The following is a 14,552-nucleotide window of genomic DNA, read 5'->3' on the forward strand; positions in this document are numbered from 1 at the left end:
TCCCTCAGTCGCAGCTTCTTACTGATTTCTCCACACTTGGGTGCTCCTTTCAGGGTTTGGGATCTCCTCTGGAGCTCTCTGCCCAGAAGAGAAGACGGGTGGACGTGGAGTCTGAGATGCCCACCCCCTTTTGCCCACCCGCCTTCTATTGCAGTCCTTTCTGGTGATTCTCTCCGCCCTTCACGTCGTGAAATATTGGAAGAGGGCAAATTGTTTCAAGAGGAACCTGATGATCCCACTGCTGTTCACGTTTTCCATAAAGATAAGTTGCCTTCCCTGATCTCCAACGCCTTGGCGACGTTGAACATTGCTGACCCTGAGGCGGCTACATCCGCTTCGGTCAACCCTAAAATGGCCAGCACCAGGAAGCCTGTGAAGGCATTCCCTGTGCATGAAGCCATTCAGGAGCTCATTACAGCTCAGTGTTCAGACCCTGATGGGGGTCTTCAGGGTGCGAAGGCTATGGCCTATCTTTACCCTGTCATCACTGACCAGACCGAAAGATTTAGTCTTCCTACCGTGGACTCGCTGGTGATGACGGTTACCAAGAAGATTACTTTCCCTGTGGAGAGTGGTGTAGCTCTCAAGAATATGCAGGACAGGCATCTGGAGGCTTCCTTGAAACAAGCTTTTGAGGTCTGCGTTGGCCCTCCAGACCTCTATTTGTCGTTTGTACGCAGCCAGGGCGTGCCTTAGCTGGTTCCAGGCGTTGGCCCTCCAGACCTCTATTTGTAGTTTGTACACAGCCAGGGCATGCCTTAGCTGGTTCCAGCAGGCATTGGAGCAGGATGTGGATGCAGCTCATCCTTGGGCTCCATAGGATCTCATCTGGAATCGGGGTTGGCCTATTTGATTGATTCCCTTTATGATCTCGTCTGCTTCAGCCAAGCAGATGGCTTTGGCGGCGTCCTCTCGACGACAGTTGTGGCTTCGCCATTGGTCGGCAGATTTGGCCTCAAAGCAGCACCTCACTAGGTTACCCTTTCGAGGCAAGCTTCTATTTGGTGAGGACCTGGAGAAGATCATGAAGGATTTGGGGGACTCCAAGGGGCAACATCTTCTGGAGGATAGATGCAGATCCGCCACTTGGGCTGGTATGGCCTGGGTTGCCCTGCGACTCCATTTCAGTTCCCTAGATTTCAGCAACAATCTTCCTTTCAGGGGGACCGGAAACCAGCTGCTGCAACAGCTTGCCCAGGAGCCCCTGGACGTTCTTCCCAATGATCGGCTGCGGTTTCTGTGGCTCCCTCATGCCGCCGCAGTATGACTTGGTGGCTTCTCGACCACAATTTAGTGAAAGGGGTGCTGCTGGTATCTCCGCAGTGGGTAGTCGTGATGACGGATGCCAGCCTTTCCAGTTGGGGTGCTCATTGTCTCTATCGGTACGCACAGGGCACTTGGACCAAGCTGGAGGCAACGGCCGAGCAATCAGCTGGAACTGCAGGCGGTGATGTATGCCTTATGGGAGTTACAGACTCTGCTGGCGGACAAAATGGTTCGAGTTTTTTTTCGGACAACACAATGGCAGTGGCTTACATCAATCGCCAGGGGGGCACACACAGCAAGACTCTGTCAGTTGGGGCAGCCTGCCTCTTAGAGTGGGCGGAAGCCCACTTGCAGTGTCTCTCGGCAGCTCACATCGCGGAGCAATACAACGTGTGGGTGGATTTTCTTAGCCGGCATATCCTGGAAAGGCGTTATCCGAGAACACGTTTCGCCTGATTTGCCAAACATAGAACGTTCTGGAGGTGGACCTGAAGGCGACCCTGGTCAGTACCAAGGTACCAGTCTTTTTCAGCAAAAGCAAAGAAGCCGGGTCCGCCGGTCTGGACACGCTTCTTCAGCCGTGGCCGGAGTCAGTCCTTTTCTACGTGTTCCCTCCATGGCCATTGATAGGCAGGGTGCTGCTCCGGATAGGGCGACATTGAGGGTAGGTCATCTTGGTAGCCCTGAATTGGCCACAGTGCCCATGGTATGCGGACGTGGTTCGTCTCCTTGTGGAGCCGCCACTTCATCTTCCGGTAATTCCCGGTCTTCCGCATTGGGGGCCAATTCAAATGGAGGATCCTTATTGCTTTGGTCTTACGACCTGGCTCTTGAGCGGTTGCGTCTGCCGAAGAAGGGCTATTCAAATGAGGTTATTGCTATGGTGTCTGTTTGTGGCGTGATGTGAGGATCGAGCTTGGTCTCTGTTCAAGGCGTCGATGGCTCAGCTCTTGGTTATTTTGTAGAATGGGTTGCAGAAGGGGCTGGCTTATAATTCCCTGCGGGTGCAAGTGGCAGCTTTGGCCTGTTTCCAGGGTCGAGTATCGGGTTCTTCTCTGTCCGCTTACTTGGGTGTGGTTTGTTTTTTTGCAGGGAGCACTATGGCTTTGTCCTCGGCTATGCCACCCTTTCCCGACCTGGAACTTGAATTTGGTACTTAAGTCTTTGCAGGGAGCGCCTTTCGAGCTTTTGCGCAAGGCTTCTGAGAAAAATCTTACTTTGAAGGTGGTATTTTTAGTGGCTATGGCCTCGGCAAGGAGGGTCTCAGAATTACAGGCGCCGTCTTGTCACGATCTGTTTTTGCAGTTTTCCGAGTGTGGTGTCACTTTGCAGACGGTGCTTCCTTTTTGCTGAAGATTGTCTTGGTATTTGAATCAGCTCGTGTTTCTTCCTTCTTTTCAAAAAGAAGATTTCCCTGCAGAGTTTAGGATGCTTCGACTCTTGGATGTCCGACACGTTCTGCTCCGATATCTGCAGATGTCCAATGAGTTTCGACGGTCAGATCATTTGTTTGTTCTTCTCTCTGGTGCTCAGTGGTGTGATGCTGCTTTGAAGGCTACTTTTCCCGGTGGATTAAGGAAGCGATTTACTCGGCATATGTGTTGACTGGTCGGGTGCCTCCTGTGGCGTTGAAAGCCCCATTCTACTAGGGCTCAGTCCATTTCATGGGCAGAGATGTCGGTGATGTCCTTGGATGAAATCTGTCGGGCGGCTACTTGGGTGTCGTATTCTTTTTCTTAGCATTATAGAGTGGATGTGGCTGCTAGATCTGATGCGCCTTTTAGAGCGGCGGTGTTAGCGCGGGGGGCAACGGTTTCTCTCCCTAGTTAGGGATTGCTTTGGTACATCCCACCAGTTACTGGATTCATCTGTTGCATTCGCTAAGGAAGGTAAAATTAGGTCTTACCTGATAATTTTCTTTCCTTTAGCCGCAGCAGATGAATCCAGGATTCCTCCCTTCTGTTTTTCGTTGCGCAGCATGTCTCTGGTTTGTTCTCTTCCTGGACTATCTAGGTTGTTCTGAAGAATATTTAACAGAAAAGTGGAACGTGTGCTCAATGGAACAAATTGTTTGCGGTGTGACTTCGTTGTCAGTCAGCCCTTGGTTAAGGTTTGTTGTTTTCTTGTGCCTGTTCTTGGTGCACTGTTGGTGAGAGAGGTTTTGGTTTTCTGTTTCTTTCATGCTTTGTGATGAGACATATATACTGGCTACTAAAGGAGATGATCGTTTAATATCACTCACTTCAGTTTGTTACCTCTGTCTCCACCTGCTGGTAGATGGACACAACCCACCCACTGGATTGGCCATGGAGGCCATGGTATGCGGATCTCAAGTGGACGACCTGCTGAGTCTACCAAGCAGTCCAGTCTTGCTTGTTCAGGGATCAATGTGGATGGACAATCTCTCCCACTTTGGTCTTATGGCCTGGCTATTGAGAGGGCTAAATTGCGAAAGATATACCCCCGGGCTCTGCAGAAAGCTCCATTCAAGCCTTTGCGTCTTTCCTCTTTGAAAGATCTCACTTTTGAAGTCAGTTTTTCTGGTTGCCATTGCTTCAGCACAACAGATTTCGGAACCAGGCATTGTCCTGTCGGGATCCATTTTTCCAACTCTCACAGGAAGGGATCATGGTACGCACAGTGCTATCCTTTCTTCAAGTTTCTGCCTTCCATCCTTTCATCTTAACCAACCTCTCTGTTCCTTCCGGCCTTTCAAGAAGTGGATTATTCCAAGGACTTCTGCTCTCTGCACTTACTTGATTTACGGTGGATTCTGTTACACTATCTCCACATGTCCAACTAGTTCTGTCAGTTGGATCATTTGTTCGTGGTATTCTCAGGCCTCCGGAAAGGGGAAATGACTGCCAAGATCACGATTGCTCGCTGGGTTAGGGAAGTTATTGCATCCGTATATGGGCAAACCGCTTCCAGCACATTTTCAGGCCCATTCTACGTGGGCAGTCACCACTTCTTGGGGCAGAAATCTGTCAGGTTTCCTTGGAGGAGACTTGTAGGGTGGCAACATGGTCTTCCCTACGTACGTTCTCCAGTTTAGATGTGTCTGCTTGGACAGATGCATCTTTTGGCATCTCTGTGCTCTCCGCTGGAGCCCTGCTTATGGGATGTAACAAAGCAGTCCCTAGTCTTTGGATTCATCTGCTGCTGACACTAAGGAATGAAAAATTATGTCTTGCCTGATAATTTTCTTTCCTTTAGTCGCAGCAGATGAATCCAGAAGCCCACCCTGTATTTCTGGGCGATTCTGATTGGTTGGTTCTCTATTGTTTGTTGCTGCATTTTTACGTTTCATAGTCATAGTTTAATTGATGTTCGGGATTTCAATTGATTTTCCCTTGGGGGAAGGAGAAATGTTATAATTATGTTTCCTTCTGCTTTGTTATGAGAAATACTGACTAGCCAAGGAGCATTCTGTCCTATAAGACAGTTCTGCATTCTCTATCTCCACCTGCTGGTCTCTGGATTCATTTGCTGCGACTAAAGGAATGAAAATTGTCGGGTAAGACAGTTTTTTGCTGACAAAATTCAGGCCTTTTTTTGGGGGAAGGGTGAAGTATATTTTCTGTATATTCTTATGCTTAACTGTCTGTTATCATATTTAACTGCCTATGTGTGGTTGGCATGATGGTAAATTGCCAACCAGTGTTTATGCACGTGGCATATTCATGTAGTGATACATAGACAAACATACATCTGTATATGTACAGTGGACTAGATTCTATAAATTGCAATGAAAAATGTAAGCGCTGACTACTATTCTGTAAAGGATCCATGTCCTTTATAGAGTAGTGCTAAGCGCATAAATGACGCCTAACTTTAGGTACCAGCTACGCCTGCTGAAAGCAGGTGTAAGTGCCGGCGCTTATGTTAGGCGCTGAACGAGTCTATTCTGTAACAATGTGCAAAAATTCTGGGAATGCCCCATCCATGCTCCCTTGAAATTACGAGCTATAAGAGTTATGTGCACAGCGTTATAGAATACGATGTGTGTGTAACTCCCAATTAATGCTACTTAATGCCAGTAATTGGTTGTTAGGAGCCAATTATTGGTGCTGATTGGCTCATTAAGTTGCATATGCAAATCTGCTATGCATGCTGATTTGCGCACACAACTTTAGTCGCCATTTGTAGAATCCGGGGAAATATGTATAAAACACGTTATAGTTAAGACAGACTGCTAGACAGGGCCAGTCCAACCCGGTAAGCGGGCAAAGCACTGCAGGAGGGCGCCTGCCTTCAAGGGCGCCGGTTCCCGCGGCCCGCCCAGCTGTTCGGCCTTCCCGCTTCCAGTTCCCACCATAACGCTGTACGTGGCGGCGCACCTTACACCTCCGCAGCACTGCTTCGGCTCCTCCGCTCTCGACGTCACGAGACGACACCTCCTCCCCCTGCGGCACCCTGCGTGCGCGCCAGTGCGCCTTGCGGTTGTGGCAAGTGAGTACCTTAACTGCCTAAGCGTCTCATGTCTCGTGTCCTCCGGCCGACTCGCTCCTCCGTCCCAGGCTCTGAGGCTCCCAGCTAACTTCCTGATTTACTGCTAAGCTTCCGCCCCTGCCCTGGCCTTTCCTGCACTGGCTAGTGCAATCCTCATCCACCCCTGCCGTCCACGGGCCACGCCACCAGTCGGGATTCGCTCGGCAGAGCAGAAGAGAAGAAGAATCTTCTCAATCAAGTTCTTTAAGCCAGGTAATGGTCCCGCGGGGGGGGGGGGGGGGGGGGCGCCAACTGATAGTCTGCAGGGGGGCTCCAGAGACCCTAGGACTGGCCCTGCTGCTGGAGTTCTTTATCCATGCCTTTCTTTTTTTCTCATAGAATCAACTGCTAACATGATCTGTAGCTGTATAAATAAGGATATCAGTATGGAGTTGATAGAATATATGTATGTCTGGTGAGGTATTAACTCTGAACTCTTTCTGCTCTGTCATACCATGAAACAGGAAAATGAAATTTTCCATTAGAACATACATTGCTCCACTGCCATCATTCGTCCACAAATTCATACCTTCAGAGTCCACTACTTAAACTTCATTCACCTTCACACCTTTCTTCTCCTAGACAGCTAAAATAATGTGTCAAAAAAACATGGTCGCAAAGGCAGAACCAAAGCAGCAGTGGCTAAGGGTAGAGGAGAGAGCCTTAAAGTATATTAGAATAATATTTAACTGTTAATTGGAATAGTTTTTATGCTGCTGCTTATGTACTGCATATAGAAAAAAACATTTAGAATGATTTTTCAGTGTACTGTAGAGGTAAGTTAGCATATGCTCATGTGAACAGATGATTGTAAAAATAAAAACAAATGCGTATGGAACTGTAAGGAGTGCTGATTTATGAGATTATGCATTGAGTTTTAAGGTGATAGCCTGTCCTGCTTTTATGTAAAATAGTAGAATGCCTGTTGCATTGCACTTTAATGAGCTGTATGGAGTGGCATTGTGGGAAAGGTTGGAGGAACATGACAGACTTTGTATATTACTCCTGCTGGAATTCTACGCACAAAATTTGCAAATTCTGCAAGTTTATTTGTCATAATTTAAACATTACAGCCCTTCTCCCTGTACACAGATACCATCCATATTTTTCCCAGCACCCATAGCGTCCACCTTGTTTTTATAGCCCCCCCTCCACAACCATCCATTATTTTTTTCCTGCACCCCCTCACACCCCACGGCACTCACACATAGCATCCACCCGCACTCGCACTCACCAGTGAACTAAGATGAGGAGGAGCTGCATCGAGAGTACCTCTTCGGGGCAGCAAAGATCCCTTATCTTTCCTGCCCACTGCAGCTGCTTTTGGACCTTTACCGCCGCTTCTTCCAAATGGCCACCGAGACTTCCTGCGGCAGCTTCATGAGATTACCGCATTAAGTCTGTGGCGGCAATTTTGAAGAAGCAGCAGTACCAGACAGAGAGCGGTGGCAGCAGAGAGGAAAGAGTGGGGTTCTTTCCTGCCCCTGAAGAGGCCACTAGACTACCAGGGTGTGATAAGGTAGGCCTGGGGAGGGTCCACCAAGGCTCGGGGGAGGGGGGGCACGTGGCGGGGAGCCATCCAGCTTTCCTTTCCTTAGCCTCTGCTGCAATATAAACATTCCAATAACACATTTAAAGATGCAGTGAGCAACTTGCTAATTCTTAAACAACATATATTGCTGTGATTGTTTTGTCCCTTCTGCTTTTATTCTTTACTAGTATTTGTCTTAGTCTTGTCTCTCTCGCTTTACCCCTGCTGGAAACCATTGTAAACTGCCTAGATGTTTGTGTAATGATGGCCAGGATGACAAATGATTGATTTAGCAATCAATCAATTAATTAAAATCTATGCACGTCCATATTAAGACCATGCTTTTCACAGCTCAGATTGGCTCATAATTTAATGCCTTGAGTTCCAGCACCTGACAACATCATAATGCACTCTGTTATCATGAGCTGCCTAGATTATTGTAATATTTATAGGCATAAAGAAGAAATAGATGATTCAACTGCAATGTGTCCAATCTACTGCTGCTCAGATTCTTAAGACTGAACATTTCTAACTATACATCGCCAATACTTAAACAATTGCATTGGCTCCAATTGGAGCCTGGGCTTATTTAAGGTATTTGTCAGATTCATAAATTGTTAGCTGATACTGGTCCTTCATAGCTGAAAGATCAAAACGCTTTTATGTTCCTACATGTTGTTTCCTGTTCTCAGTCCTAGAGGCCCTTCGTTGTTGTTGGTTTTTAATACCAGCAGGGTAAGAAATGAAACTGATGGACAATGACAATGGCCGTTTTCAGTGGGAGGGCCAGTATTATGGTATTCTGTTCTTAGATATTTAATTGGGCTAAGATTGTTTTCATAAACAAAACTAAGGGCCCTGTTTACTAAGATACGCAGACATTTTTAGCGCCCGCTAATGCTAGAGACACACATATATTACTATAGGTGTTTCTTGTGTTAGCGCTTGCTAAAAACGTTAGCACGTCTACAGCGCGGCTTAGTAAACAGGGTCCTTAGCTCTCTATTGCTTATTTACTGCTTTGTTGGTTTCAAAATTTATTTTTAAAACATTTTCATTTTATTTAGTTTATAATTTAATTGATAGAGCATCATATAACATAAATAGACGTCTTTTTTTTTTCTTTTTTTACATGAGGCTTATTATGTAGCTCAAGTCTTCTATACCTGAAAGTTAAGCATTTTCTGACTTTATTTATTTATTTAATACATTTGTATCCTGCGCTTTCCCACTAAAAGCAGGTTCAATGCGGCTTACATAGTATTAGGTTATACAGAATTTTGTTAGGTAGGAAAATTAAATGTAGCATAGGAATAGCTTGGATGGGTCGGTAGTGATTGGATGGATAAGTGGAAGAATGGATGGGTTGGTAGGGATAGGTGATGTGGGAGATGTAGTCTGGGTCAATGTCGTTGTCGTTGCTTCTTCGGTGTTCGTTAGGTAGGTCGGTTCATAAGTTTAATCAGGTTCTTTAGGGTAGGCTTGCTTGAATAAATGGGTTTTTAATGCTTTCCTGAAAGGTAGGTGGTCATAGATTGATCGGATATGCCTAGGCAGGGCGTTCCAGAGTTGGCTGCCTAGGAAGGAGAAGTTGGATCCATAATAAAATATCTATAATACCTTTTTGTACTCTGTTACCAGATTTTTAGCTATTTTTTTCTTTATTTGGATTTATTAACCACCTTTATGAAGAAATTCACCCAAGGCGGTGAATATCTTACCTGATTTCTTTCCTTTATGTGTACTAGAGATACTGCTGACCTTGCTAAGGGCAATTCCACCAGAAATCGGATATAATTAGTTTTTTTTTTTTTTTAAATCAGAATTTCTAATAAGCTCTCTACATCAGCCATAAGTTTCTAGTCATGGTAAGGGGAGTTCATTTGGTGATTCTTTGTTGTAGTTTTTCTGTATTCTACTATGGTTTTTTTGTGACTTTTATTGTGTATGTTCCTGATTGTACACCACCTGATTTATAATGGATAAAATAAATCAAAAGAAATACGACGGATTGAAGTTTACTAAAGTATAAGAATTTTGTTCTTTGACGTTTCTGGTAGCCATAGAATTGTTAGCAAACTCAAAGGTAGTTTTATTTAAGAATAAGCGCTTAGATAATATTTTTTCAAGTGAGTAAATGTGATCTAATTGTTCCCCGAGAGATTCGGCAAGTTAATGCTTCTGTTGGCTCTACCTTTTGGAGGCGGGAAGCCACTAGTGGAGTTGCTGCTTTTAGCTTTTCGCTTCTGTAGTGCTTAATTTGCTTGGGTGAGCTATCCTGAGGCTGCTGTATGTTATGGCTTCCCCTTGGGCTACCTGCTGAGTCTGTGACAGGCAGTGCTTGGTGAGTCTTCTCTAAGGCAGTTTAAGCAGCTCCCAGTCCAAAACAAATAAATAAATGACCTCTATTCTTTTTTCAGCTTAGAGAAGAGATGACCAAGGGGAGATAATGATAGAGGGCCATAATATACTGAGTAGAGTGAAGTGGGTAAATGTGAATCAATTGTTTACTTTTTCTTAAAATACAAAGACTAGGGAACATGCCACGAAACTTTTAACTGGCTTATTTAACACAAACTGGATAATTTTTTTTCCTTTATCCCCTATACATGGCACCTGGAGTTATGTGCTTTAACACACATAATTGAATAATTGGGAGATGGGCGTCCTTCTCTCAGGGTTGTCCAAATCGGCATAATCGAAAGCCGATTTTGGGTGTCCTCAACTGCTTCCCGTCGCGGGGACGACCAAAGTTCACGAGGGTCTGTCAGCACTGTAGCGAAGGCGGGACTGGGGTGTGAACAAGAGATGGGCGTCCTTGGCCGACTTTATTTGGTCCGTTTTTTCTTGTGACCAGGCTGTGAAAAGGTGCCCGAACTAACCAGATGACCACCGGAGGGAATTGGGGATGACCTCCCCTTACTCCCCCAGTGGTCACCAACCTCCTCCCACCCTAAAAAAAAAAAAAAACCTTATTTTTTTTTTTGCCAGCCTCTATGCCAGCCTGAAATGTCGTACCCTGCTCCATGACAGCAATATGCAGGTTCCTGGAGCAGTTTTAGTGAGTGCAGTGCACTTCAGCCAGGTGGACCCATGCCCATCCCCCCTACCTGTTACACTTGTGGTGGTAAATGTGAGCCCTCCAAAACCCACCCGAAACCTACTGTACCTACATCTGGGTGCCCCCTTCACCCATAAGGGCTATGGTAGTGGTGTAGTTGTAGGTAGTGGGTTTTGGGGGGCTCAGCACACAAGGTAAGGGAGCTATGTATCTTGGGGGCTTTTTCTGAAGTCCACTGCAGTGTCCCCTAGGGTGCCTGGTTGGTGTCCTGGCATGTCAGGGGGGTCCAGTGCACTACGAATTCTGGCTCCTCTCACGACCAGAGGGCTTGGATTTGGTCGTTTTTGAGATGGGCGTCCTCGGTTTCCATTTTGGCCGAAAACTGGGGAAGACCATCTCTGAAAGTCAACCATCTCAACATTTGGGTCGACCATCTCTGAGTTCAACCTAAATGTTGAGATTTGGGCATCCCCGACCGTATTATCGAAACGAAAGATGGATGCCCATCTTGTTTCGATAATAAGGGTTTCCCCGCCCCTTCGCGGGGATGTCCTGCGAGGACGCCCTCATGAAAACTTGGGCGCCCTGTTCGATTATGCTCCTCCATATCACTCTCATGGAAGTCCTGGTAGTTAAAAAAAATGCTGCCAGGAACTTAGAATCTCCAAGTACATAAGTACATAAGTACATAAGTAGTGCCATACTGGGAAAGACCAAAGGTCCATCTAGCCCAGCATCCTGTCACCGACAGTGGCCAATCCAGGTCAAGGGCACCTGGCACGCTCCCCAAACGTAAAAACATTCCAGACAAGTTATACCTAAAAATGCGGAATTTTTCCAAGTCCATTTAATAGCGGTCTATGGACTTGTCCTTTAGGAATCTATCTAACCCCTTTTTAAACTCCGTCAAGCTAACCGCCCGTACCACATGACGGAGTTTAAAAAGGGGTTAGATAGATTCCTAAAGGACAAGTCCATAGACCGCTATTTAGTGACTGTAAATCCTTATTTTGTACCATTCTCTAAGTGGAAGTTTTGGTACCTGCCATCTTCCCCCCCCCCCCCCCCCCCCCCAAATGAAACTTCTTTATTGCGAGAGAATTTCTCAGTATGAGGACTGTTACTGAGTGACACTGTCATAAATCCCCTTGGCCCTAGAAGCAGGTTGCTCCTCCCCCCATTGTCCCAGGAGTTTCTGTATTTAAGAGGGAGTGAGTTTGCAAGGACTCGCCATAAAGCATTACTAGGAAGGATCCCAGCCCTGAAATGAGCTTACGTTGATATTATGGAAAACTTGATTACTTTTCTTTGCTTCACTTCTAAAAAACATTTTTTATTCACTCTTATTATCTTTGTTTTTCTACACGGTACCTATATGTTTACTATTTTACTATTACACTGTTTAATTGTATTTTACTGAACTGTAGTTTGCCCTACGGTCTTGTGTAAGCCACATTGAGCCTACCACTAGTGGGAAAATGTGGGGTATAAATGTGTTAAAAATAAAACAAATAAAATAAAAAATATTTTGGGTGGATTAAGCTTACGCTGAGTTTGGTCACTGTAATTTTTAAAATGCACTTTGACCACAGAAAACTTTTTGAAAAAAAAAAGTTGATGAGTTGCGGGGTTGCCTTGCCTGGTGTAGTGTGAAAGGGAGTTCAACAAACGGACATTGCTTTGCCTCTTACAGCGTGAAATAAGATGGTGATGATGCGTGGCAATCACGTCCGATGGAGGAGAAAATAAGTTGGAGATACATCGCACGCAGTTAGCTTCTCTGTCTTGCTGAAAGTAAAATGAACTAGGCTGGAGTTATTTTACAGTTGGAGACTGAAAAGCTTGCGCTCTTGAATAATGTGGTTTATGAATGTTGATGACTTATTTCACCTCACTTTTTTGAAACCTTTGGTGCAGCAAAGGTAGATGATAAAACATAGTGTTAAGGTTTAATTTTTCAAGATGATCTGAAGGTGCTTCTGACGACATATCAAGACTGATTTGTTGCTGGGCTTGTAAATTCTGAATGTAGTATCAAGATTAGATAAAATCACTGTAGACAATGTGTTGGGTAGCTTCACTGGCATTTTCTGTGGTAGGATAGGCCTACTTATGGGAACATGATAAGCATGATGTATTTTTGAAAATGAAGTACAAAACCTGGCAATGATATGTATGAAGGGAAAATAATTGCTTAGTTTTACAAAGTACTACTTATATATTCAGAACAAGGTGATTTAGTCTTTTATCTTTAGTTAAGTGTTGTCAAAAGGCAAATTTTTTATGTCAGAATGTTGAGCGCCACATTGTGTTTGTTCATCTGGTATTTCAGTTGCAAAGAATTAAATGTTTGTCCAAAAGCTGAGCTATTCTAAATTGTGGAAGCAAACTCACTTGTATGTGATTCTCAGTTCATTTTTAATGAAATAATGCTGCTTTTGTTAGGCCTCTTCATCTGTGACTGGTGAAATCACAGGTGGGAAATAATAACAGTGTGTATGTGTGTATATGTATATATATATATATATATATATATATATATATATATATAATATAATAGTAGCAGATAGATGGAGGAATATAATATATATGTGTGTGTGCAGTGGTGTGCTGTTAAATGTTTAACAACGGGCTCTGTCTCCAAAAAAAACAACCCCCCCCCCCTAAAAAAAAAACTGATGCACCTAGAGAGTCGCTGCCTTTCCCTTACCTTGCTTAGCAGGAAGCAAACCCCGAGAACCCCACTCCCACCCCATGAAACATTCATTCTTTTACTCTGCCCCTACCCCCACCCCATGCCACACTTGCCCTTTTGTCTGCCCCCAAACCCCCTTTTCATGACACAGTGCCCCTTTTGCTGTCTCCCATCAATTATGTCTAAGAATGTATCGAAGCTTTTATTATACTTTCATGTGGTTGACGTTAGCACTTCTTCTGAGGAGTTTGTTGCAGCCATGCCCAACTCCTGCCATCTCCCATCCTGCAGGTCAGCACTTTCTTCCTCTTAAAACACAGTAATAAGTTAAACCACAGGGCCGGTCCAAGGCACTGCCTCAGGACTCCAAAAAAGCTTGCCTCATCTGCTCCCCTCCCACTCCCTGTGGAGTTTACCTGTAAAGCATCTTTCTCCTCTCCAGAGGTTGTTGCTAGTGGTAGCATTTCACACACTGCGGCTGCTGGCGGCCCGAAACCTTCCCGCCACTGCAGTCAGTTCCTGTGACATAACTTCCTGTTGCCTCAGGGGTTGAATGCGGTGCTAAGAATGCTTTGGGAGCGGTACCGGCAGCGGTGTGTGAAACACTACTGCTAGTGGCGATCTCTGGAGGGGAGAAAGATGCCTTTACAAGTAAACACTGGAGGGGAAGGGCGGAGGTCACTTCTTCCTCCTGTGCCGACTTAGATCTGATTGTTTATGTGAACTGTGGGATCGCAGTTACATAAGTATTGCCATACTGGGAAAGACCAAAGGTCCATCAAGCCCAGCATCCTGTTTCCAACAGTGGCCAATCCAGGTCACAAATACCCGGCAATATCCCAAAAATGTACAAAACATTTTATACTGCTTATCCCAGAAATAGTGGATTTTCCCCAAGTCCATTTAATAACGGTCTATGGACTTTTTCTTTAGGAAGCTGTCCAAACCTTTTTAAAACTTCGCTAAGCTAACCGCCTTTACCACATTCTCTGGCAATGAATTCCAGAGTTTAATTACACGTTGAGTGAAGAAAGATTTTCTCAGATTCGTTTTAAATTTACTACATTGTAGCTTCATCGCATGCCCCCCAGTCCTAGTATTTTTGGAAAGCGTGAACAGACGCTTCACATCTACCCGTTCAACTCCACTCATTATTTTATAGACCTCTATCATATCTCCCCTCAGCAGCCTTTTCTCCAAGTTGAAGAGCCGTAGCCGCTTTAGCCTTTCCTCATAGGGAAGTCGTCCCATCCCCTTTATCATTTTCGTCGCCCTTCTCTGCACCTTTTCTAATTCCACTATATCTTTTTTGAGATGCGGCGACCAGAATTGAACACACTATTCGAGGTGTGGTCACACCATGGAGCGATGCAGAGGCATTATAACATCCTCATTTTTGTTTTCCATTCCTTTCCTAATAATACCTAACATTCTATTTGCTTTCTTAGCCACACTGAGCAGAAGGTTACATAAGCAGTTGGTTCTAAGCTGGCGCAGAAGGAAGAAGC

General features: G+C 45.1%; 1 protein-coding gene across 5 annotated transcripts in view; it reads left to right on the top strand.

Annotated features, from left to right (window-relative positions):
• The window catches only part of R3HCC1L (R3H domain and coiled-coil containing 1 like), a 150,448-nt gene that overhangs the window by 29,057 nt on the left and 106,839 nt on the right, over nucleotides 1–14,552 (top strand). The gene's annotated exons all lie outside the window — the stretch shown is intronic.

The sequence above is a fragment of the Microcaecilia unicolor genome, chromosome 5 (assembly GCF_901765095.1).
Source record: "Microcaecilia unicolor chromosome 5, aMicUni1.1, whole genome shotgun sequence".
Classification (NCBI taxonomy): Eukaryota; Metazoa; Chordata; class Amphibia; order Gymnophiona; family Siphonopidae; genus Microcaecilia; species Microcaecilia unicolor.